The 27,621-nt window shown below is 33.2% G+C and overlaps 1 pseudogene; it reads right to left on the bottom strand.

Moving 5' to 3' along the window:
* LOC100931869 overlaps positions 1-24,756 on the bottom strand; it is a 29,471-nt pseudogene extending 4,715 nt beyond the window's left edge.
* Between the last annotated feature and the right edge of the window lie 2,865 nt (positions 24,757-27,621).

The raw sequence follows: 27,621 nt of genomic DNA, 5'->3' as shown, positions 1-27,621 counted from the left end.
TTTATTATTCTTCCCCATTTTAGATTTTGTTCTTTTATTCTGTTTTCTCTTCTGTCTTTATCTAATTATATGTCCTTTTTAATTCTCAGTTTAATTTCCCCTTCCTATAATCACTTTCAACTAGTTGTGCTCATAAGTATTTTAAATCAATTTTTTGCACCCCTTTCCAAAAAGGATTTTTTCTATCTTTTTATTACCCTTTCTATCTACTATAGACTTTCATTCTTTGAGTAAGAATTTCTACAATGGTCTGTCTTCTCTTTACTCTTTATTACTTATGCAATTATTGTTTCCAAGATTCTAGACTCTCTTCTCTAGTCAATTGTTGCTGCTGTCTTTAGTACTCATCAGTCACATTGTAAGCAAAATTCTGCAGTTTCAAGCATGGATCTCTGTAGCAATGTAAAGACAAAATGGAGTTTGGGGTTAAGGGGTAGTTTTTGACATTAACATGTGTCTCATCCTCATTTTTGCTAGTGCAGTCTTGTTACTAGTAGTAAAAATGTTTTAAAAAGGGATACTGAATGATAAGTCCCAGAGATTGTTAGGTCTTGGGTTTTGAGGGGTTTTAAATCCTCTTTAGGATCTTGGGTGCTCTCAATCTTTAGGATCTTGGGTGCTCTCAATCATGAGAGAGATGTAGTTACTTTATTTTTGGTACATAACTGCTGTTTCAGAAAGATTTGAGAGGTCACTGGACTCCAAGAAATTGTGTAGTCCTCCATCATGTTGCTCACATGAGTCAGATAACTCACTTTTAAAAGTTTGAGGATTTTAGTAAGCTACAAGCTTAATGTGGTTCAGTAATATGGTATGTCCAAAAGAATTAATATCATCTTAAACTCTATTAATATTGTTATGCTATCTAAATGAATGGATTTAGAACATGTATGGGTTGTACCCAATTCAGGAAACTTTTTAGGAAAGATTTTGTCAAACTGGGATGTGTCCTGAAGAGGGCATAAAGGAAATGTAAGAGCTTCAAAATCACATATGCAGTGTCATAGATATAAATTCCAAAAATTCCATTCCCTCCTTTCCCAGAAAGACTGTCTCATAAACCCAAAATCCCCATGGAGTGCCCCTTCATAATCTCAGCACATGTCATCTCTGGCTTAACCTTTAGATGGAGCCAGAAAAGACACTAAAACTATTACATGTTAATGAGTTTCTCCTTACTAGAAATCTTCAAATAGAAATTGGATCACTACTTGTCTAGAATGTTGCTAAATGTATTTTTTCTTGATGATATTTGTACTAAATAAGCTCTGAGGTTCCACCCAACTGCAAGATTATGTGATTTCCTGATTGATATAATTTGCCAGAGGGCAGTTTTTTTTTTTTTTTTTTTTTTTTTTTTTTGTGAGAATGAGAAAGGTTAAGTATTCGGAATACTCCCCATCTTTATGTCACAGTAAGAAAATGATATTCAACTATAGGCTGTCATACTTCCACATCTTGTCCTAGTTCTCATATCAGTATTTGGATTGATATAAGAGAATAGATGAGTTCTAAATAAATGGAAAATGGAAGGAAACATGCTCTCTTTTTTTTTTTCACCAGAAAATGATGATTTGGATGATGAAAGACAAAAATAAAATCAAAGTTTCATAAAAGTTTGCATAATACAAGAAGAGGGACTAGGAAAAGACCAAAGATCATCTGTGTAATGATTTTGACAAGATTACAAGTGGCTAACTACATCCCAATGGAATAAACCTAAGAGTGGAGCAGAGATAGAAATAGTGCTGGTTTTGTAATGCTGGAAAAACTGAGCAAGATAGCAATTAGAGAACAATTTAATAATTTATTTAAAAGGGAGAGATTTACTGGGACCAAATGGATCCATGGTTGGTCCCAGGACTGAATGAGACTATTGTCTCAAAGAATCCAGCAGTGAATCTCAGATACAAGATTCTTTTATAGGATAACAAGAACAATGACATAATGGGGGACACACCTAGGATGACATAATGGGAGGTACTGGAGAGGCTCCTAGTATTCTAATGACATCTAAAGTGCATAAAGACCTTTATCCCATCAAACATTAAGAGGGAATGATTATAGCCTGAAGTCTAAGATATAAGACCTTTATCCTATCAAACATTAAGAGAGAATGATTATAACCTGAGGCAGAGTAACTGAATAGGACAATTAGGGAAACTGGGTCAGGACATTAAAAGAGAACTGTGACACAACAGTTTAATAGTTCTTCAATGATGTTGTGAAAGTCAAAGAACTCACATGAATGAAATCACTAGTTGTTAACTTTCTGAAGTATCCTTCTCTTTCCTAACACATCTGTCTTGGGTTTTTCTAACTGATCTTTGGAAGATATAGAGAAGATATGTTATGAGAGATATCAATAGTATATATCATTTCGCTTCCACTTCATAGTGTGCCCTTCCATTTTCATTTAATAGAATTGTGAAGACATTCTTGACATTTTTCTAAGCTAAGTGATTGAACTTGAGAAAGAAGTTAGAAGTGTTAATAGCTAGATGGTATAGTGAATAGAGCACTGGTCCTGAATTCAGGACAACCTGGGTTCAAAGTCAGCCTTGGACCCAACACTTCCTAGCTGTGTGCCCCTGGGTAAGTCACAACTCCAATTGACTCAAAATAATAATAAAATTAATAAATAGACTTAGAAATGCTTTTGTAACCACTAAATTGTTGGGTTTACAAACAATTATTAACATGGAGCCTATTATACTGGATGATAGTAAACACCAAGTAACATTTTTAGTTTCCTAATGCAAATAAAGTATGGTTTGATTATTTAATCTTTTTTTTCCAACTATGTAATTCTTTATGATTCATATTTCTGGAGCAATCACTTCACTTTTGTGACTGGGTGAGGCACCAAATTCTATGTAGTCAGTGAGAACTTCTTTTTATAAGAAAATGAACAAAGATTATGCAAATTAATTGTCCATTTGACTATTTTTTTACTGGGGTTATGTCAGAGATTAAATACAAATTGACTGTACATTTGCAAAGGTAGAATGCTCCTTGAAGTGGATATTAAGATTATTATGTGTGATTTTTTTTTATTAGACTTTGGTCTTTTACCCTCCTCCCTAGAATACATCTCTGAAATTAGATTGAAATTCAATGAAAAATGTGATTTTCCTGGCTGCAGTCATTATTCTAAGCACAATTATTCAGCAACACATTATACATAAAGTGAGATCAATTCTAATGGTTTCAGTTATCTATTTTAAGAATAAAGATCTGGATTAATCTGGATAACCCCTCCATTCTATGAGGCTTAAATAACCTCCAAAGAAGAAACTTGATATTATTCCTGCTTTATTGTACACTAAAGGTTTGTCATTCAGAAGACTCTCCCCTATATGCAATTGGCAATTCAAAAGGTCACATGCTTATTTTCAATACCTTGTTCATTATTGTGAATCTAATTTGTTTAGAACTTTTTAAATGCAAATGTCCCTTTCTAAACCCATTATGCTCCCAAAGAAGTCATAGAACATTTTTTTGGAAAAGAGAGCTGACTTTGAATTGAACAAATTCCAGGCAATGCCATGCTGATTTGGCTTGACAGCTCAATGATTGTTCTAAACTCAAGCTTAAAACAGCAGAGACAAAGGCTAGAAGTTATATATTTTTCTTGAGAAGTTCACTACCTCCATCTGCTGGAAGAAAGTGTTTCAAAGGTTTAAAATGAAAAGATGATTCTAAGATAAACTTTATCTTCCTAGATTTTAACTCAAACAAATCCCTACAAGGAAGCAATTTATATTTAAGATAACTGAATCTATAAGGGAAAAGTACTTTTGAAATCACATTGTTTGGATTGTTTTCTATTTCTAATTGCAGCAGGTTTTTTTAAAATAGTATCTTATTTTTCCCAATTATATGTGCATGCAATTTTTAACATTTTTTAGAAATTTTGGAATTCCAAATTCTATCCTTCTTTCCCTCAATTTTCCCCTCCCCAAAATAGTATCAATCCAATATAGGTAATACATGATTATAGCAGATTTTATAAGAAAATAAAAAATATTCACTGTTTTCAAAATAAATTTTTCTAAAATAATAAAATGAATATTTTACCTTAAAATTTTGCACAGTTTTGAAGCTCTTTGCCAAGTAACCTCCTGTTTCTGGACTTTAATTTTTCCATTTGTATAAAATAAGTTTTATTAAATGATCTTTGAAGTTTTATCTAATTTATAGTTAGGTTTAGTGAAGGAGAAAAACATGGATTCTGAAGCCAGAGGAGCTAGGTTTAAATTTTAGTTCTAATATGTACTAAACAACTCATCTTAAACAAATTATTTAAACTTGTACCCCAATTAACTCAGTTATAAATGCAGAAATTGGATAAGTTGGTATATGGAGGTCCTTTTCAATTCTAGAGCCTTGTTCCTATGATTTTTTCCCTTTAATCTCTAAACAATAGAGTAAATAAAATGAAATATTTCTAAATTCCCTTTTGAACATTGTAAAATGGTTTTGTAATAAGATGGAAATACTATAGAGTAATGAAAACCAATGGTTGGGAACATTAACATATGTCACTTTCAAGGGCAAAAAAACAACACTTAAAAGTGATATAAAAGGGCAAGGGTCTTATCCAGTAGACTTAACATCTACCTCTTTTGCTAAAAATGTTTCATGCACCAGTAAATAATCATATCATAAACCAGATTCATAAAATATCTTAATGGGATAGTGTGATTATGAGGATCAAGAGGAGATGGTAGCTGACTACATAGGAGAAATTGTAGAAATCAGATGAACAGTCTTGAACCAAGGAATATGTATTTTGAACTTAATTCAAATGAAGACTGAATTGAAAGTACAACTGTTTCCAGTGTCCAAAATTCATATCCACCAAGATATCTGTTTGGGGCTCAGTGAGCTGTCTCTCATTCCTTCAGTTAACAAATATGTTTAAATTTCTACTGTACATGATCATTATGCTGTGTTCTATATCCTACCTCTCCAAACTGAAAGTTATTTAAAATACTAATTATTTTTAAAGACTTCTTATTTTAGGGATGGGACTACCTCTTCACTAAGACAGATTGCACTATTTTAACCTTGTTATTATACTCCTTTCATCTTTCTCAAATGTGTTGAGATACAAATGGTCCTAGTTCAATTTGCTGTCCCATTATATAATTGTGTTCTACTTGTTATGTGCTTTCTGTAGATGACTAGAAATATTAGCATACAATTTCATCTTCTTTTGGCTCACCAAAAATATCCTCAGTAGAACTCCAGTATCAAATAGGACAACAGAATGTTTACCTCATGTTGTTCTCACATGATTTTGATCTTCTTGCCAAGTTTTATGTATTAAAAGTTTTCTGTTCTATGTAGTTTAGGAAATATATAGATATTTTGAATGATATCATAATTATACCAGATCTCATTTGTATAGTTCTTTTAATTTATGCAAATGTTTATACATATTTTTTATCTGATCCTTACAACAACACTCTACTGTTTTTTTTAAGATGAGCAACCAGAAGCAGAGAGAGATTTAAGTAGTATATTCAAGATCACATATAGCTAGGAAGTATTTAAGGACAGATTTTTATGTCAGATTTATCTGGTTTCAAGTCTTTAAAATACTATCCACTCTACCGCCTACCTGCCTTTTTTTAAAAAAATAAGTTCTTATGAATAACTATTATATCCAAGTGATTGTGAATGATAGTTTGGTTTTGGATGACAGTGTAGATATAGTAAGGATCATTATATTCCCCAGAGTGTTACGTGGAGTATATTTGTACACTTAGGAATTATCTATCAATCCACAAAGGACAGCAAGCTGCTACTGAATTATGATATTGGTCCTATATTTTGATAATGGGCAGTACTGTATTACATAATTGCACTATCTACATTGATCATCAAGTTCAGATTCTTTAAAAATAACTCTTCTATAATATCTTGTGGCAATTGCTGGTCTTGAATTGCCATCATTAGGCTTTCCATTTTCAGAAAAAAAGTATGCATCATTCTGATATTAGTTCAATGTTGTTAGTTTTTTCTTTTTAAACATGTTTAAATGTATTCATGTGAAAGTTGCTTCAGAAGGTTTTTTTAATCCCAACTTTGGATCTTATTTGACTCTTTTTTGAGGCAAGTCCTTTTAGATGGTATTAAAGAAATTCAGTGGCATGTACCCAAAATAGATATCATTGCTTAGTGAAGTGACTTAAACTTGTTTGAAGAGTATTTCTATTGATTATCTATTTGTAATATTCTCTAAGAATGTCTATCAATTCCTTTTCTCCATTTTTGGAATGGAAGTATTAATCTTTCTATACCTAATAGAGTGAGAGATTGTTGATAGTCTACCATTTCTACCATATTCAGCTTTTTGTGACTTCATTTGAGAGGTTTTTTTTGGCAAACATAGCAGAATGTTTTGCCATTTCCTTCTACAGAAAAGGAAATTGAAGCAAACAGGATTAAGTGACCTACCCAAAGTCACACATCAAGTAAATATCTGAGGCCTGATTTGAACTCACAAATGTAAGTCTTTCTGATTCTAAACATTATGGGACCCATTTTTATTAGATTTTGTTAAGATACTTTTTTTCAAATTACTTATGATTCATTTAATAATTCAAAATTATATATTAAGAATGTTACTATGTAGCTTTAAAATGCAACAACTCTTTTTAAAACTTCTTTAAATTTTTATTTTTTTAGATTATAAATGTAAAGGAAAAACAAATGTACATATTTCCATATGAGTCATGTCAGGAGAGAAAAAATATAGAACAAAAGGAAACACCATAAGAAAAAAAAAAGATAAACATAGTATGAGTTGATCTACATTCAGTCTCCATAGTTCTCTATCTGGATATAAATGGCATTTTCCATCCCAAGTTTATTAAGATGATCTTGAATCACTGAATTGCTGAAAAGAACTAAGTCTGTCATAGTTGAGCATTGCACAATCTTGTTGCTATGTACAATGTTTTCTTGGTTCTGCTTGCTTCATTCACCATCAGTTCATGTAAATCTTTCCAGGCTTTTCTAAATAAACCCATTTATTTTTTTAATAGAACAATAATATCCCATTAATTTTATATACCATAACTTATTCAGCCATTCCCCAATTGATGGAAATCTACTCAGTTTTCAGTTCTTTGCCACTATGAGAAGAGGTGCTACAAACTGTTTTGTACATGCAGGTCCCTTTCCCTCTTTTACGATTTCTTTGTGATACAAACACAGTTGTGGCACTACTGGAACAAAGGGTAAGTGAAATTTTAGAACATTTTGGATATAGTTCCAAACTGTTCTTAACAACAGTTGGATCAATTCACAACTCCACCAACAATGCATGTGTCCCAATTTTCCCACATTCCCTTCAACATTCGTCATTATCTTTTCCTGTCACATTAAGCAATCTGATAGATATGAGTTGGTATCTCAGAGTTGTCTAAATTTGTATTCCTCTAATCAATAGTGACTTAGAGCATTTTTATATGATTACAGATGGCTTTAATTTCTTAATCTGATAATTGTTCATATTTTTTGACCATATATCAACTGGATATTGACTTGTACCCTTATAAATTTGATTCAGTTCTCCATATATTTTGGAAATGAGGTTTTTATTAAAAACATTAGGTTTGAAATTTTTTCCCTAGCTTTCTTCTTCTCTTTTAATCTTGATTGCATTGGTTTTGTATGTGAAAAACTTAATTTAATGTAATCAAAATTATCCATTTTCCATTTCATAATATTCTCTAGTTCTTCTTTAGCCATAGTTTCCTCTCTTCTCCAGATTTGATACGTAAACTATCCTTTGCTCTCTTAATTTGCTTACAGTATCACCCTTTATGCCTAGGGCTCATGTACCCATTTTGACCTTACTTATGGTATAGGATGTGAGATGTAAGTATATGCTAATTTCTGACACATTATTTTCCAATGTTTCCTGTAATTTTCATCAAATACTGAGTTTTTATCCCAGAAGCTGGAGTTTTGCGGTTTATCAACCACATTATATAATTGTCCCATTATATAATTGTGTTCTACTTGTTATGTGCTTTCTGTAGATGACTAGAAATATTAGCATACAATTTCATCTTCTTTTGGCTCACCAAAAATATCCTCAGTAGAACTCCAGTATCAAATAGGACAACAGAATGTTTACCTCATGTTGTTCTCACATGATTTTGATCTTCTTGCCAAGTTTTATGTATTAAAAGCTTTCTGTTCTATGTAGTTTAGGAAATATATAGATATTTTGAATGATATCATAATTATACCAGATCTCATTTGTCATCATAGTCATTGATTATTTTGAAGAGGCTAAAGCTTCAGCTTCCTTTATGTTGGATCCAATATTTATTTTGTATTAGAGTTCTTCAAACTAAGTGAATGAATGACCAGAAATTTTCCACAACCTTTTTCTTTTTCTTTCTTCCTTTCTTTCTGTTTTTTAAAATTCTGTCTTGTCTCTGATTTCTTTGTTTTCTTCAGCCTCTGTAATAAGGTTTGAAACTAAAAATCAGTTATGTTGTTATTATTATGAACTACTCTGACTCCTTGTATTGCCTTAATATTTGAACTTTTGTTTTGAATTGCTAATTACCAGAATCTATACTTTCTGAAGTGATTTTCCCCCAGACTTCTTTTCCAAAGTTTTGTCATTGTTGTTGACTTTAAATGGAAATATCTATCAAGTATTTTATTGCATCTATTAATTAAATTGTGATGAAATCTTCCAGGGCTTTTCCATTGCCTTCAAAATCTGTATTATCATTTCTGCCAAAGTAGCATTTGATACCTTTTCTTGTGGGTATTTCTTGAAAATGCCAGCATTCTTTTTACAGTTGAAACTATAGCAATGGCGGTCACATTTTCTGTACTATTTTGCTATGCTTCAAATTGTTTTATTCTATTTAATTTTATTATTATATATATCTTAAATATCTTAATATGTATTACATAATATTATATATTGCTATTATATTTATACTATTATCCTATCATGATACATATTATATATAAAATGGGTTCTAATATCGTTCATTTATTTGTATGTATTTCACCTTTTAGTGGCATTAGAATATAAAGGAGTATGGTTTGTTCTGCTAATCTGAGAAAGTAGGTCATTTTGAGCTACAAGTATGAAAATCTAGCTTTATTTTCCACAGAGGAAGTATCATTGAATCACCCAGGATGCTTAACCACACAGTGTTATCACAGGTTACCATAACAAGTTTCCTTTCTAGCCTTCATAGTGGTTTCAAGACACACAAAATCCCTATGGATATCAATTTACCTATTATTTATTAATATGCCATTGTCTTATTCCCCAACATGAGTTATAATTGTTATTTTAGTTATCCTCATTCTCATCCTTCCCCTTACCATCTTCCTCCTCTCCTCCCTTTACAGATTATTTTACCAGTATTTGCTTTTATATAGCAATTTAAGGTTTATAAAGTATATTTTTTCCAATCACTTATTAGAAAAAAATTTCTTCCCCACTGGAGGTTTTCAAGCAAAGATTGGATAATCAGTTTTTGCTGGTATTGTGTAAAGAATTCTTGATCCTTTATATTGGAATAGTTGGTCTTTGGGGTCTTGAGAGGTTCTAAATAAAAGTTTATTGAAAGATGGATGGAGCTGAGTAGAGACAAAAACAATCCTATTCCATATGACACTTTTTATTCAGGAATTTTAAAATATTTTAACTGTGCTAATGGAAACATTAATATAATATAGGTGTTCTGTCTCTATAGCATACATTTGATTTAACCACAGAATTCTGTCCAAGCTTTAAGAAAAGACTTTTAACTATCTCTATAATGTTTTCTATGTTGTAGCTTACAAATCATTACTTATATTTGCTAATGCAAATAGAAATAAACAAGTTTCTCATATCATTGTAGAACCTCTATACATGCAATTCATATGGGATATAGCAGTACTAATTTGTCAGTTAGTATCCTAAGTGTTTTGTGTATATTCTAGGACCATGTATCTCAATCTATTTTCATTTAAAATCAGTGTGTAAAGATGATAGATCAATGCAAAAACAACATCAATTATTGATTCAGATTTATTATACAATGGCATTTAGAGATGCTGAAATCATTGCTTGAGACACATTTAATGATGCACAATAAACTGTCTGAGAAAGGTCAAGTTAAAGAATATTACAATGGTAGGACATAAACATTTTCCATTAAACATGGAAAGACATCTGCTCCCCTTTAATCATGTATAAATTTCAGTTTATTAGGTACAGAGTGACTTTATAAACACAGCCCTTTGCAATAAAATACATGATTGCATTTCATTTCATGTGCCTAAGCACCAGGACATATGGTCCGGGCTATGTCAAGGCTTGTTTCTTCTCCTAGCACATTAAAGTCATTGGGGTTTTACATGTTTGCCCCCTTTCTTTAGCAGTATTAGGTTGCATTTGGCAATTTCAAATGCTACTCCTTTTTAGTGGAGCTCTATCAGTCCACAATATGAACTATCATAGAAGAGAAGACCTAATAAGAAGATGGGATGTTGCTCCTTACTTTTGTTATCATGTGTTACCTAGAAGGGTTTACCAAACAAAGAGGGGACAGCACAAAGTTCGTGTCTTTGGGAATTTATGTTAAATTAAAAGGCACAAAATAAATCTGAGAAATATTATAGCAACCTAGACACCCAAACTAAATAGTTTAGGTCCTAAAAACACATAGAAGGAAAAAGCCACATTTCATCTATCATTTTGCTATTAAAAAGATTTCAAAACACTTAAAATTGAACAATAATGTACAGTTATCCTGATAATGATGATGCAAAGAATAATTATTTTATTTTAGTGAGTACATTAAGGGAAGAGTATTTTTACCTGTATGCATATATAAGGAACTCTGGGTGTGGAATTTTGTCCATAGATAAAGATGAACAACTCATCTATAGCATCCAAAGAGTTTTAGGAGACTTTCCTTGATCATTGGTAAATTTAATGAATTGCCCATAGTCACTTTGCTGATATATATATAAGAGTTATGATAAGAACTAAAACCACATTTTACTGGTTTCAAGATTGACCCTCAAGCTATATGCCAAGCCACTAGCAGTATCTTCAGTATTATTATTTTTATATATTAATACTTATCCTATGCAGTTATTTGTTATTGTTATGTTCATAGACTGAAATGATTTATAGTTTTTGATTTATTCAAAAATGGGTGTTTTTCTTCATCAAGAAAAAAAAATAGATGCTAGAGTATTGTATTCAGTACTATACAAATAATTTCCTTTCAAAAGAATTAGATTTATACTTCTATTGTTTTCTCTAAAGAAAACCTAGCTGATATATAAAAATGTAGTGCAAAGTAGTAGAAAGAATATTAGAATGACAGTTAAGAATACATGCTTTTATAGTTCAAAATCATCATGGTCCAGAGTAAGCAACTTAACCTTCTAAGCCTCAGTTTTGTCATTCATAACATGAGGTTAGTTATTTTTACTTACTAATTAGGGATTGTTGTAAAGAAAATGATTTTTCAAGTTTTCCCAAATATAAATTATTTTGGAGAAATAATATGGCTATATAAGAAATAATAAAACTAGGAAATAACATTTCTGATTATACTGAAAGTAGAATCACATAATTTTCCAGACATAGGTTAATGTGTCTTGTCTCTGCCTAGCTCATTTCCAATCTGTTCATTAGATGTTTTCTTAAAAAGAAATCTGTATAACTCTTTTTAATTGGAAAAAAGTTACACTCCAATGTCTACTCATGTTATCAAGGCAACCTTAGGTTTTCAATGACTATGCCAATTGAGCACAAACTACCAGGCTGACTCTACCAGACTTCAAAGGCTTGGATTATTATCTTAGCAATAGACTATGTTTGTGAGGACCAGATGAGTTAAGTAAGCAAGTGAGTGTCATACTACAAATAGGTGGTGAATTTTTTGACCATAGTAGCATCTGAGACAAAAAACAAATGAAACAAACAAAAAAAAAAATGACATACATCTGGGTGGTATTTTTCTGTCTCTGTAGAATGATGGCAAATGGAGCAGAGGGTAAGTAACACACAATTTTTAGATAATCTATAAACATTAATGTTATTTTGAGTTCTCAAAATGTGAATTTCTTATTGATTGACCAGTGAAATGACCCATTACTGGATGAGATGAAAAAATATCAATATAGATATTCTGGCTATAAAAGAATTCAGAAATGAAACAGAAGGAAGTTTCAGTCAAGTGAAAGGATTACTCATTGCTTCTTCTTAGAAAGACATGCAAAAGTTATTTTCACTGCCTACCCAGAGAATATCATTTTGTGAGATATTTGTTCATCTTCCCTTGAAGTACTTATGATAAATGTGTGTAAAAGGTCATCATCAAGAAAATTGTAGTTCATGTGATGAAAGAGAATTCACCAATAAAGAAATTTCATGGAAAAACTTGACAAACTTCTCTAGACCAGACAATATAGATATGTAGGCTGAACAGATTAACTGTAAAGACAGACAAAAGACAATGGGGAAAAAAAACGTTGAAAAAATATAATTCAAGATTAATATATGAAATAGTCCAGTGATCCAGGAATGAACTGAGACATCTCATTACTGAATATCATTTTTTCTCTTATAAGAATAATGATGGATTGGACATGGTAAGGGCCAAAGAAGACTATAAGACAACACACACTCACACATATACTCACACATGAATTAGGTGTCTTTCAAGATAAGAAATGCCTTATTACAGATGTAGGAATCATTTCTAAATCACATGTCTGTGTGCTATCAACTTGGTTAGAGCAAAAGTTAAGAGAAATGCTAATTATAACAAAGGGCAAATAAGAATATGCCAACCCATGAGCAAGAATAACATCTCTGATATGATTTACTTTAAAAAAATAATTATTTTGAAAGTAAAGAAATAGACAAAATAAATCAATAATAACATTTTCTAAGAAAGTTTGAAGCAATATTGTTAAAGCTACAAGACAGCCAAGATACATCAAAAAGTGTTTCAACTAACAAGCATTTAGTTTTTTTCAAGAGGAAAGAAATGACAGATGCCTCTTCTCCATCTCTTGTACAGCAGCTACTCTAGTTCAGGTCCCCATCTCCATCCCCTCTTACCTGGACTATTATAATTATTCTCCCTATTTTGTCTACATATCATAACATTTTGCACCCTTTAACACATCTTTCACAAAACCACCAAAAATGATTTTTTCCCCTAAATCAGAGTTTTAACCCTGGGTTAATCAGTAAACTCTGGCTTCTGCTTATTATTTCTAAAGTAAAATATAAAAGCTTCTGTTTGGCACAGAAAGCTCAGTAAAAGTTTTCAGTATTTTCTACTGAAAAATGAGGCAAGCTTTTCTGCAAGGAGAACTGGGGGATCATATAAGATAGCATTGAAGGATTAAGAAGGAATCAAAAGGGTGGGGCAGCTAGGTGATGCAGTGGATAAAACACCAGCCCTAAAGTCAGGAGGACTTGAGTTCAAATCTGGCCTCAGACACTTAATGCTTCCTAGTTGTGTGATCCTGGGCAAGTCACTTAACCCCAATTGCCTCAGGGGGAAAAAGAGAATCAAAAAGCTTGAATGAACTCTTTATTAAGTGGGGTAGTGATTGAGTGTCCAATTGGTGTTATGGAACACAAATATGTAGTAGACCCAATCAACATGTGGTATGGTGGTAGTCAATTCTTGTGTGTCCAACCCATTTTGACCCACTTTGACCCATTTGATCCTGGTTTTTCTTGATGAAGATACAAGAATGATTTGTCATTTCCTTCTCTAGCTCATTTTGCAAGTAGAGAAATTGAATCAACAGATTTAAGTGACTTTCCCAGTGTCACATAGCTATTAAGTGTCTGAGGTCACATTTGAACTCGGGTTTTCCTGACTCCAGATCCAGCATTCTAATCCCCTATGCTACTTAGCCACCCTCTTTTTCTCCAGCTTTGTTCAGCAGCATGGGAAGAAAAATGAAAGAAGTAGATGGTATGAATAACACAGGGTTGATTTTGGCAAGACATTACTAGAGGAAGGGAGTCTCATGTAGAGGTTAATGCAAAGCTGAACTGCAAGATACAATAAAGCTATGATACATCATTGCAATGATTAAAATTCATAAATCTTTCAAATTTGGCTTTCTTTACTATACTGTTATTGCATAAATTGTTCTCCTATTTCTAATTCAGCATCAGTTTGTGCATGTGCCCCAGATTTCTCTGAATCTGTTCCTTCATTATTTCCTGTAACAATATAATATTCTATTATATTCATAAATCATAATTGGTTCAGTCACTCTCCCACTGAGGAATCTTCCTTAATTCCCAGTTCTCTGATGTAATCAAAAAAGTCACTATAAATATTTTTGGACAATCTTTCTTCAATCATTTCAAGATGTAGACTTAGTGGTGATACCAATGGTGCAATGGATATGCATAATTTAATGACCTTCATGTATACTCATTGTGTATCTAATTTATATTTTAATGTACTTAACATCTACTGGTCATCCTGCCATCTGGGGGAGGGGGTGGGGGGTAAGAGGTGAAAAATTGGAACAAGAGGTTTGGCAATTGTTAATGCTATAAAGTTAGCCATGCATATATCCTGTAAATAAAAGGCTATAAAAAAATAATTTAGTGACCTTTTTGGCCTTGTTTTGAATAACTTTCCAAAATTGTTGTACCAATTCACAATTCCAACAGCACAGTATTATGCAAAGGCATATTTTCTTTCTTCTCCAAAATCTTTATGGTAACTCCTTGTACAAAAGCAAGACTTTTAGGTCTAATAGATCTTTTTGGCAATCTAGTGAAGCTTCTGTCCCTCTTCTTAGAATAACAATTTTAAGAAAGGAAGCCAGTTACATGGCCATATGATTATCAAAGTATTTTCTAAAAAGTAACCAGATACTGGATTGCAAGCACATCTTTTGTCCTTGTGTTATTTCAAACCTATCTAGTTCTCATGTCTCCATTTGGGCTTTTCTTCCCCAAAGGTGCTAGTTTGCAATTCTCTTCTTTTGCTCATTTTACAGATGAGTAAACTGAGGCAAACAAACCTAAGTGACTTACTCAAAATTACACAACTGAAAATGTCTAAGGCCTAATTTGAACTCATTTAGATAAATGCTCCTGATTCTAAGTCCAGTGAAATGGAATTCTCTATAAATAATTGATAATAATAATAATAACCACTAACATTTGAATAAAATTTAAAATTATGTTTTACAGATATTTTCTCATTTATGTACTCAAAAGCAACCCTAGATACTAATGATTATATAAAAATATGAGAAGAGGAAAAATAAGACCTTTGCAAATTGTTTGCACTTTTACAGTCACAAGATTGACTCAAAAAGTAGAAAAAATACAAAACATTAGACCCATGTAGTTTGTTAATTGTAAACAATAACTTTGAGCAAAGATAGGACTTAAAAGCTCTTCTGAAACAAGATATGAAATATATGTGTTTTAAAATCATGCAAGGTTTCTTGATAAATATAATTGCATTAACAAAATTGTTGCAAACTCCATTAATAGAATTTACAGGAAGTCAAGAAATCTCATTGGTTTAAAAAGAGGTTAACTGATTGTGATCTGTACTGTTGGCGAAAGTGACCACATTAATGAAATTACATATCCTTTGAAGTATTGCAATATGTTACTTTTTGTCTCAATGATCTAATCATGTCAAATTCTCTGATTTTACAAGTTATGTTTTACCTTAAGGTGGAGCAGAACAGCCATCTAGTGGACAAAAGGATAATTGCTGATGTTTTAGGAGGAACAAACTTTTTAAATGTCATGACCCTGCAAATGGGCTTCAGTGGTGGTGCAATAAGGGAAATGATCCATACTCTTTGTTCTATTGTACACTTTTGTTCCTAGGAATAATATTCTATCTAGAAAAGAAGGATCTATTTGGAAAATGTCATTAGGTACTGGGCAAAGAAGATAGTGTTAATGAGTTTCTCATAATGCAATAATTATTTCACAGATTTTCCTCATTGATATTCCTTCAAGTCTGAAGTCACATAGAAGAGATGGACTATAACTACAATCTCTGAACCATGTCTGAATATTAATTCATTTCCTTTTAGCACAACTTTCCCAAAATTGCAAGAGGAAACTGGTTCATTATTTGAATTGGATAAAATATTTAGATTTTTTTGATAATCTCATATAATATTATTTAGACTGAATTCTATAATGTGATTTTTGTTTTGACTATTTTCACTCCTTTTTTCCCCCAGAGCTACTTATACATCCCCACCTAAATAGAATGTGCTCTTTTCTCTTCTGTGCAGCTTGCTTCCCACTATCAAGAAATAATAAACCACCCCCCTTTCCCCCCAAAAAAATCTCTCCCTCATTTTTCTGGGACTGAGACCAAGGAATTTAGACTTCCTGTCAGTTGCGTGAAACAATATTTCTTAGACCTTTACTGTGAAAATTATTACTCTTTTTGGCAGCTCCTCATCTGGTATTAAGATTGTACTAACTTGAATTCTTCTTATGTCAACTTTTTCTAAACAGCTTTATAATGCAAAGATTTCTTAATTTGAGTTATCACTGTAAAGATATATTTGAAAAGGTTAAAGTTCACCCACTTTCTTAGGTAAAATATTTATAAGTTAGTTATTTTTTACAAGAAGATTGAAATAAAAGAAAAAATGAAAGAAGTGGAAAAATAGCATGTTTCAGTCTACATTCAAACAATATCGATATACCATAATATGTTCAGCTTTTTCCCAATTTATCATCATACTCACAGTTTCAATTTTTGCCATCTCAAAAAGCTATAAATATTAATGTAAATTTTTAGCATTTGTTTTGCTAAAGATCAGTTTTTCCTTTAGCCTGCCCTCCATATAATTCTTCTTTTTCCTTTTTTCCTCATATTTCCAAATTCAATGAACTATATCTACATACCAACTTTTTGTGTGTGTATGTATACCTACATTCATATATGTATGTATTCTTCCCCTCTCAACTTCAAGTGAAAATGACTTGCAAGTATCAACTGCTTTTCTGTATCCTCTTCTCCTTGATAGTACATACCTCTATTTCTATGTCCTGATTATGTGAGAATTTTCCTTAATCTTCCCTCTTGCTCATTCATCCCCATGGAAGAAGATTGGGGGGAAAGGGGGAGAAGAATAGTATATTCTGTCTTCCTTATATTTGTCTCTTAAGATCAAGATATAACAAAACCACTTCCTAGTTATATATAATTAAACTTCCTCTATGAATTTGATACTGTTAAGTGGGGAGACATATATCATCTCCCAACATCTGAATTTAAGCAACTCATTCTTGTTTAATTCTTATTATTTTTGATTTGTGTCTTACCCTTTCTCTTAATTCCTATACTTTAACTGCAAAATTTGTATACAACTCTGACCTTTTAAATTTGTATTATACTCAATTTTGCTGAGAAATTACTATTCTAAGTTTTCTTCTCCTTTGTATTCATAGCTGCTGATTTGCATATGATGCTGATTGTAATTCTCTGGTACTTGAATTCTTTTTTCCCCTGGCTTTTTTCAATGTGATAGTTCATTTATTTTATCTATATTTTTTTTCCAAAAAATTAAATTTAAAGCCAAAGTATCCCTTAAAATTCTTCATTACTAACATTTTGCTACAAACTTTACTAATTCCTATGGCTGGTATTTGATGGCAAGGACTGTTATGTTTTCATCTGGTGCAGGCCAATCTTTTTCTGAGTTTTGTGAAAGTTTTACAAGCATTACAGTTATGTTCTCCAAATTCCATTTCAAGAATGGTACCTTTTAAAATATTTTAAAGAAAGCAACAATAATATCAACTAAGTCCAATTCTAAACGTGATCATAGCTAATGATTTTGCATCCAAGTCCCAACCCCCAACCCACTGAAATACTGCACACACACACACGCACACACATGCACACACACATGCACACACACATGCACACACAGACATGTGTTTAAAATCATAGAATTGGTGAATGGGAATTTGCTCTACAACTGTCAGAGCAATTTTTATTCGAAGACTTCCAATGAAGGGGACCCATTCCCTACCTCTTAGGCAATCCAATTCATACTGAATATTTCTAATTATTAGGGTATTTATCAAGCTTGTTTGCCTTTTTTTCTGGTTCTACTTTCTATAACCAGACTGAACACTCAATTCTCTCTTTCATGTAACAACCATAAAAACTCAAGAATTCTGCTCTCCCATTTTCTCCTCTCCCATTCCTCTATCTCTCCTTCAATCTTTTATTCAAGCTAAATATTATTTATTTCTTTAACCAATTTTGGTATGACAGTATTTTGTTATCCTTCAGGATACTGATTACCTAATAAAATGTACTTTTCAGCTTGTATCTTTCCTAAAAATTTGTATCTAGAATTGACCACAGTATTACAGATGTAGTCTGAATAAGACAACATACAAGAGACCTACCCTACTACTGGATACTCTGCTTTTCTTGATTCAATTTAAGATTATATCAGCCCTCTTGGCTGCCAGATCACATTGTTAACTACAATCTAACTTGTTATTCATTTAAAATTTCAAGATTTTCTTTCATGCAAACTGCCATCTATTCTTTAAACTGTTATCTAATCTTTTAATTTAAAGGAATTCAATCAATCATTTCATTTTTTTAAGTTGAAAGATCTAATTCTAGTCAGTCAATGTTCCAGAGATATCCCTTTTAAGTGTAATTTAGTGACCATTAACAGCAATTGGAAATTAGCAATATTAAGATAAGGTGATAAGGAGCATAGACTGTAGGATCTGAATCATTTTTTAAAATTAATTCTCACTTTGCTGAAAGAGAAGAGCTTATATATACTTGTCTATATTCTGTCATAATTTACCAGGCTCTGCTTCCTTTCAATTCCTACCAAGCAAGATAGTGGATGCTAGAGAGCATCATGTAGAACAGGTCATTACAATAGGAACCCCTCTTTTGTCCCCGTCCTATTTGGATACTTGAGAGGAAAAAAATTGCATGTTTTTCCTTCCCAAATCATCACCTGCCCATATCTTACCAGGTTGTCCCGTTTCCCACCTGTCTCTAAATTTCATTCAAATATTACCTTCCTGTGGCTTAGCTGTACCAGATCTAAAATTATATTATAGAGCAGCAGTTACCAAAACTATTTGGTATTAACTAAGGAATAGATTAGTTGATCAGTGGAATAGATTAGGTTCAAGGGATAAAACAGTCAACAAATATAGCAACCTAGTCTTTGACAAACCCAAAGATCCCAGCTTTTGGGATAAGAACGTACTGTTTGATAAAAATTGCTGGGAAAATTGGAAACTAATATGGCAGAAACTAGGCATTGATCCATACTTAACACCGTACACCAAGATAAGGTCAAAATGGGTTCATGACCTAGGTATAAAGAATGAAATTATTAATAAATTAGAGGAACACAGGATAGTTTACCTCTCAGACCTGTGGAAGGGGAAGGTCTTTATGACCAAAGAAGAACTAGAGATCATTACTGATCACAAAATAGAAAATTTCAATTATACCAAACTGAAAAGTTTTTGTACAAACAAAACTAATGCAGACAAGATTAGAAGGGAAGCAATAAACTGGGAAAATATTTTTACAGTCAAAGGTTCTGCTAAAGGGCTCATTTCCAAAATATATAGAGAATTAACTCTAATTTATAAAAAATCAAGCCATTCTCCAATTGAAAAATGGTCAAAGGATATGAACAGACAATTCTCAGATGAAGAAATTGAAACTATTTCTAGTCATATGAAAAGATGCTCCAAGTCATTATTAATAAGAGAAATGCAAATTAAGACAACTCTAAGATAACACTACACACCTGTCAGATTGGCTAAGATGACAGGAAAAAATAATGATGATTGTTGGAGGGGATGCGGGAAAACTGGGACATTGATGCATTGTTGGTGGAGTTGTGAACGAATCCAACCATTTTGGAGAGTAGTTTGGAACTATGCTCAAAAAGTTATCAAACTGTGCATACCCTTTGATCCAGCAGTGTTACTACTGGGATTATATCCCAAAGAGATTATAAAGAAGGGAAAGGGACCTCTATGTGCACGAATGTTTGTGGCAGCCCTTTTTGTAGTGGCTAGAAACTGGAAACTGAATGGATGTCCATCAGTTGGAGAATGGCTGAATAAATTGTGGTATATGAAAATTATGGAATATTACTGTTCTGTAAGAAATGACCAACAGGATGATTTCAGAAAGGCCTGGAGAGACTTACACGAACTGATGCTGAGTGAAATGAGCAGGACCAGGAGATCATTATATACTTCAACAACAATACTATATGATGACCAGTTCTGATGGACCTGACCATCCTCAGCAAAGAGATCAACCAAATCATTTCCAATGGAGCAGTAATGAACTGAACCAGCTATGCCCAGAGAAAGAACTCTGGGTGATGACTAAAAACCATTACATTGAATTCCCAATCCCTATATTTATGCACACCTGCATTTTTCATTTCCTTCACAAGCTAATTCTACAATATTTCAGAGTCTGATTCTTTTTGTACAGCAAAATAACGTTTTGGTCATGTATACTTATTGTGTATCTAATTTATATTTTAATATATTTAACATCTACTGGTCATCCTGCCATCTAGGGGAGGGGGTGGGGGGGTAAGAGGTAAAAAATTGGAACAAGAGGTTTGGCAATTGTTAATGCTGTAAAGTTACCCATGCATATATCCTGTAAATAAAAGGCTATTAAAAAAAAAAAAAAAACAAATATTACCTTCCTTTTTCTACTTCCAGAAGGAAAGTAACCAGGAAATTTTCTTTTAACTCGTCTTAAGAGAAATTCTAGTACAATCATTCCATTCCAAACCTCAAATCCATTATCCTTTTGCCAAAATTTGTGTGTACTTGACTAGGTAATCCCTCATGTGGGTAAATGATATAGTGACTCACATTGCCTGGATGAGCAAAGAATCATCAACCATACTCCTACCGATAAAATAGTGGACCATGGAGCCATACTATTTAGTCAACTGCTAGATCATAACTTTTACTATTTTTCCTTTTGAATCACCCTAAACAATAACAAGCTTTTTTCATCAGCTTAAAACTCATTACACATGTTCTTTTGCAGTATTAGAATGTGTTTCTTGAGAGCAGATACTGTTTTACTTTTGTATTTGTATCCTCAATGCTTACCTCCATGCTTGTTATTTAAGAAATAAATTCATTGATTCTATTTAATTTAGAAGAGAATGTTTATAGAAGGGGAGGTTAATAGGAAGAAGTTGGTGTTTATTTTAAAACAGTAATAGGAGCTATGTTTGTGATATCAATAACATAAACAATTCACAGGTTGGGAAATTCCCTCTACCAATTTAGGCAGGCACCTTTACTGAAATTTATAGTCTTAGAAAGTTGTCCAGTGTGCTAAAAGATAAATAATTTGCCCAATATCACACAGGCCTCATGTGGCAGGGGTAGGATTTAAACTTCTATCTTCTTGACTTAGAGGCCAGTTCTATTTTCAGTAACACACTGACACTTGAAATTTTAAAAATATAAACAGGTAACAATTAAAATATTGTTAAAATATGTTAATCATAAATTGGTATATTCATCTATCAATCTGTTTCTTCATCTTTATATTTATATCTATTCTTATCGTTGAAAGCTGGAAGTGACTTCAGCAACTACTTAGCACAATTTTTCATATTGAAAAAGATATATTTCAGATACAGAAAGATTTAGCAATATGCTTAAGATAAGTGACTATTTTGACCTTTTGGAAAGATTAACCCTTCATTCTTTCTTTAATAGGTGAACAAATAACTATAATACAAATTTAAAAATTATAAATGCATGTGATTAATATTCAAACTAAAGTCCAATTCCAATATGGAAAACTTCCTTTGCATATAGTTTTTCAGGAATGTAGGACTCTGAAAAATCCTTTAATCACTGCAGAGCATTTTAATGAGTGTAAGGGTTAAAAAGCCTCTGGGAGCAAGGAATGTGACTCAAGGCCTGTGGGAGGACCTGAGGGATGAGAGGTTCTGAGGCACAGGCTAGTCCTATGTGAAGGTAGGGCATAGCCCCAGGAGGCAGTGTCTGACCCCAGGTACTACGTCTCCCTCCTTAGTGCTCTCAAAGCCTAGCATGCCTCCCTCCTTCTTCTTGGGCCAATCCTGTTATGACCTGCCTGTCCTGGTTCCTAGAGGACCTCCTCTTCCCCCCGGATCCTCAAGGGGGTATAAATATATGTTATCTAAGAATAAAGTTCTCTTTCGCTTCATCCCTACCTCCTGGTGGTCTGTCTCTATGGGATCCGGGTTGTTGCCTGAAGACAAGTAAGTGTGGCCTAGCCGTGCAGTTGACGAACGGGTATTAAGAGTAGCTCAAAGAGGAGCTATCAGGTTAGAGTAGTCCATAGGGGTGTAACAAATGAGTATAACTAATATCTTTTTTAAAAGCATTTCCAGGAAGATCAAGGTGTTTTCTACCTGAAACTACTACTTCATACAGTCTGATGTTTCCTTTTCCTTTTTTTTTTTTTTTTTTTAGGACCTATTGGTTCTTTTTTTCAATAAACATTTTTTTTAAATTTCCTCCATAGTTTTGTTTGGATTATGTAATTATAAAAGATGACTTTAAGATTATAAGAAATGAAAAAATCTATTTCATATAGGTCAGGAGGCCTCTGACTTTACTTTTTCCATTTCCTTTCTGTACCTCAAGAATATATTGGATGGAAGCAAAGCTACCAAAGGAGAACTTCAAGAGGAAGAAAAGATCCATGGACAGAAGAAAATCCTATTTGCTCATGAGACTCAGTTCCCATTTACAAATGGAAGTGTTTTCACCCATTATGAACAGATTAAATACAATTAAATGTAGTCTATAACTCTGCTCTATATGAGTCTCCTGTACATGTTTTTTGAATTGTGATTTTTTTTTAGATTTTTATTTTTAAAATATATGAGTAGTTTTCAACATTCAAAACATTGTGTTCCAAAATTTTCTCTCCTTTCCCCCATTCCTCCCTTAGACAGCAAGTCATCTATCTCAAGCATGTGTAATTCTTATATATATATATATATATATATATATATATATATATAATATGTACATATTATATATATATATATATATTTCTATAATTAACATGCTGCACAAAAAAAATCACATCAAAAGGGAGAAAATGAGAAAAAAAAGCAGAAAAAACAAGCAAACAAAAACAAAAAGGTAAAAAATACTATGTTGTGAACCACACTCAGTCCCCACAATCTTCTTTTTGGATGTAGATGGTTCTCTCCATCACAAGTCTACTGGAAATGGCCTGAATCACTTCATTGTTCAAAAGAGCCACATCCATTAGAGTTGATCATCATATAATCTTGTTGCTGTGTACAATTTTCTTTTGGTTCTATTCACTTTGCTTAGTATCAATTCATCTAAGTCTCTTCAGGCCTTTCTAAAATCATCCTGTTGATCACTTCGTATAAAATAATAATACTCCATTACATTCATATACTACTGTAGAGGACCACAGATATTGGGGAGCTCTGAGAAAAGTATACTTGAAGATACAACAGGGTGTTTGCTCAGTGTGACTGATGAGATAATGGTTCTCTAGTTCACATATACTTAGTGTGATGTAATGATTACATCATGATTACAACATCTAGTTGGCATATACTTAGTATGATATGGTGATGTAATGGTCCTACAGTTGGCACATGCTCAGTGTGTAGTAATGTAATTGTACTAAGGTATTTAAGGGCTGAGAGGACTGGAGACACAAATGTGTGCTCTAGCTTGATCTCAGACTCAGAGACTTGAGACTCCAGACTCCATCCTTGACCATCCTCATAGTGGCTTTCCTACCTTCATCACTTCTCCACCTAAGACCAAGGCTCATCATGAGATCCTCCAGAAAATGAGTCCAGACAATACATTTTAATGAATAATGTGGGGACCTAGGCATGAGGCTCTAGACGTAAGGACCTACACTCAGCAGTTTGACTGAAGCAGTTGTGAGCTCAGTGGAGAAGTCTCTGTGACCCGGAAATAGGGTGAGTACAAAAATAGACAAGAGGGAAACTTTGGTAAAAGCTAAACTAGTCACTTTTGTTTTTAGCTGAAATGGGGCAAATACTAAGAAAAGAGCTTCCCCCACTCCAGGGGAAGTATGTAGCATGCATAGTTAGGTTAATAAAGAAGCAAGGTTTGTTGGTAACTAAGACACTAGACTCTTAAATATCTTAGAGTGCATGTTTCCTTGATTCTCTAAGGAAGAAAAATTAGAGCTAGATATGTGGAAAATAGTGGGAGAGCAACTAATTGAATATTATGAAGCTAAGGGTCATGATTCAATTCCTGAGGAAACATTCCTCATATATAATATAATACAATTGGCTTTAAAGAAATCCATAAGTTCTGAAAAAAAGGAAAAAATTTAATGTGGACATCTAGACAAGGAAGTGTGAGGAGAAAGAGCAGGAGTGGCATGATATTGACAAAGCAGCTGAAAGGCATGGAGAGTTGGACAAGAAAAAAGTTAAGGACAGTGCTCATGAGCTTAAAGAGTGTGGTGCTTCTCACTTTCCCAGCTTAGTTTCACCTCTGCCCACACTGGAGCAGGTGCCCTTAGGGTATTCCCCATCTCCTAATCCTCCTTTCTCAATTTTGCCTTCATGGATGGAGGAAAAGGGAGTGGGAAGGGCAGTGACACCAACTGCACCAGTCATGCAGCAGCTTTGCTCATCCCCTATGAGACAATTGAAAAAGGCCTTAGTTAAAACTAACAAAGGACAGGATACATCTGATTTGAGGATAGAAGCATATTCTCTGATTGAAGAATTTGACTCTTCAGGTCAAGGCAGGAGAAGATACACTCCTTTTAATCTAGAAATTATCAAAGATCTGAAAAAGGCTTGCACTACATCACTTCATGTTAAGATGGTATTAGAGAATTTGGAAGAGCAGGAGCAACTTAAACAAGGATACTTATAACCTTCTCTAAGTCCTTGGAATTCCCCTGTATTTGTTGTACAAAAGAAATCTGGAAAATGGAAGATGTTGACTGATCTAACAAAAGTAAATGAACAAATGGAAACTATGGGGACTCTTCAACCTGGACTTCCATCTTCTACTCAATTGCCTAGAGAATGTCCTCTTTGGGTTATAGACATTAAGGATTGTTTCTATTCTATCCCTCTAGATAAGGAGGATATGAAAAGATTTGCCTTTTCAGTGCCCAGCGTTAATTTAGCTGAGCCTTATAAAAGATATGAATGGACAGTTTTGCCACAGGGAATGAAAAATAGCCCAGTTATGTGTCAAATGTATGTGGCTGCTGCTCTTAATCTAGTAAGAAAGCATTTCCAAAAGTTATGCTGTTACATTACATGGAAGATATCTTGGGGTGTGCACCTGAGGAGCAAATGTTATAAGCATGTCTACAAAAGCCCATAGAAACACTAAGGAACTACAAATTGCATAAAGCTTTAGAAAAAAATCAGGCATTGATTCTTTTTGTACAGCAAAATAACGTTTTGGTCATGTATACTTATTGTGTATCTAATTTATATTTTAATGTATTTAACATCTACTGGTCATCCTGCCATCTAGGGGAGGGGGTGGGGGAGTAAGAGGTGAAAAATTGGAACAAGAGGTTTGGCAATTGTTAATGCTGTAAAGTTACCCATGCATATAACCTGTAAATAAAAGGCTATTAAATTTAAAAAAAAGAAAAAAATCAGACATGCTCCTTTTCAATATTTAGGATATGAAGTATACTCTAAGGCGCTTACAGTACAAAAGCTTTCTTTAAGAACAGAGAAGTTGAACACCTTAAATGACTTTCAGAAATTGATAGGAGATATCCAATGAATGTGTCCAGTGTTAGGCTTAACTATCAATTGCAACCATTATATGACATTTTAAGGGAAGACACTGCTTTAAACTCACCACATAAGCTTAGAAAAGAAGCTCAAGAAACTTTGAGAAAAGTTGAACTGTCTTTATCCAATATTGAAAGAATTACTCAAAAACTCTAGCACATATCAATTTTTGCTACAAAAGAGGCACCCACAGCAGCCCTTCATCAAGGTGACAATGTGATAGAGTGGGTGAACCTCCCAGCACAACCAGAACAAAGCCTTAGTCCTTACACAGTGCTTGTGGTTAGAATTTTATTAAAGCCCATTAAGCGAGTGGAATCATTATCTGGGATAAGACCTGACAAGATAGATACCTTTTATACCAATGCACAAATTAATGTATGCTGTGAAACCATTCCAGAATGGCAAATTTTATTGGTCTCCAGTAAAGATAACCCGGCTATTACATAATTGGCAATGGATTTTTGAAGAAAAAGTTTCTAAGGTTCCTCTTAAAGGACCACCTATGTTTACAGATGCATCCAAACACAACATTTGTGCTGTATACTCTCATGACTTAACTATAAAGAGAGTAATTAGAATTTCTTTTCTGTCCACTCAGCAGAATGAATTTTATGTAATCATACTAAGCTCTTCCTTGTTATCTAGGAGATATAAATATAATATCTGATTCAGCCTATTCAGGAGGTATGATAGAAAGAATTGCCACAGCCTAAATAAAATTTGTAGCTTCTAATATACATCAACTTTTTAAGGAACTTCAAGAACAAGTGAGAAAGCATTGAGGTAAGATTTATAACTTGCATGTCCAGTCTCATAGTGGATTTCCAGGTCCTATTTTTTATGGAAATTCAAAGGCAGATTGCCTTCTAACCATGTTAGCCAATACTCCTTTATCTCAGGTAGCCCAAGAATCTCATTCTAAATATCATCAGGCTGCTCAAACTTTACATCTGCAATTTGGGATAACAAGAGAGGAAACTAGAAGCATAGTAAAAAGCTGTACAGCTTACCTTCCTTTCCATGCTCCTAAGATCCCTCCAGGAAAGAACCCTTATGGTTTGAGACCCAATGAAATTTGGTGAACAGATGTGACCCATTAAGAATCTTTTGGTCGTCTGTCTTATTCATGTCGTAGTTGTCAGGATTTACTTTTGTAATATCAGTGAAAGAGACAACCTGAGTGATCACTGCATTCCTTAGGCAAACATTTGCAATCATGGTGTGTACCACAAGCAATAAAAACAGATAATGTACCTGCATATACTTCTAAACATTTTGCACATTTTTGTGCAGTTATCAGGTTTTACACACCATTGGCATACTTTTTAATCTTCAAGGACAGGCAATAGTACAGAGGAGAAACAGATATCAAGACCCTTCTCCAAAAATAAAAGAAAGGGGGGAGTCACAGGTAACCCTAGAGAACTTTTAAATTTTGCTCTCTACACTATTGATTTTTTGATTTTTGATAAAGATGTACTGGCTTTGGCAGGTTTTATAACCCGCTGGAAGGGCAATGTCCAGTGCGAGCAGTTCCACTATCTTTAGATAATCGACAGGTGATATGGAGAGATCCAGAAAGTGGTGAATAGAAGGGGCCAGATAGGTTAACTGCTTGGGGGAGAGGGTTTGCTTGTATCTCTTCAGATGGAGAAGGAATCAGATGGGTGCCAATGAGCCATATTCGCCTTGTTTATCAGAGAGAGA

The sequence above is a fragment of the Sarcophilus harrisii genome, chromosome 5, assembly GCF_902635505.1.
Source record: "Sarcophilus harrisii chromosome 5, mSarHar1.11, whole genome shotgun sequence".
Classification (NCBI taxonomy): Eukaryota; Metazoa; Chordata; class Mammalia; order Dasyuromorphia; family Dasyuridae; genus Sarcophilus; species Sarcophilus harrisii.
This window is presented reverse-complemented; position numbering and strand designations above follow the sequence as displayed.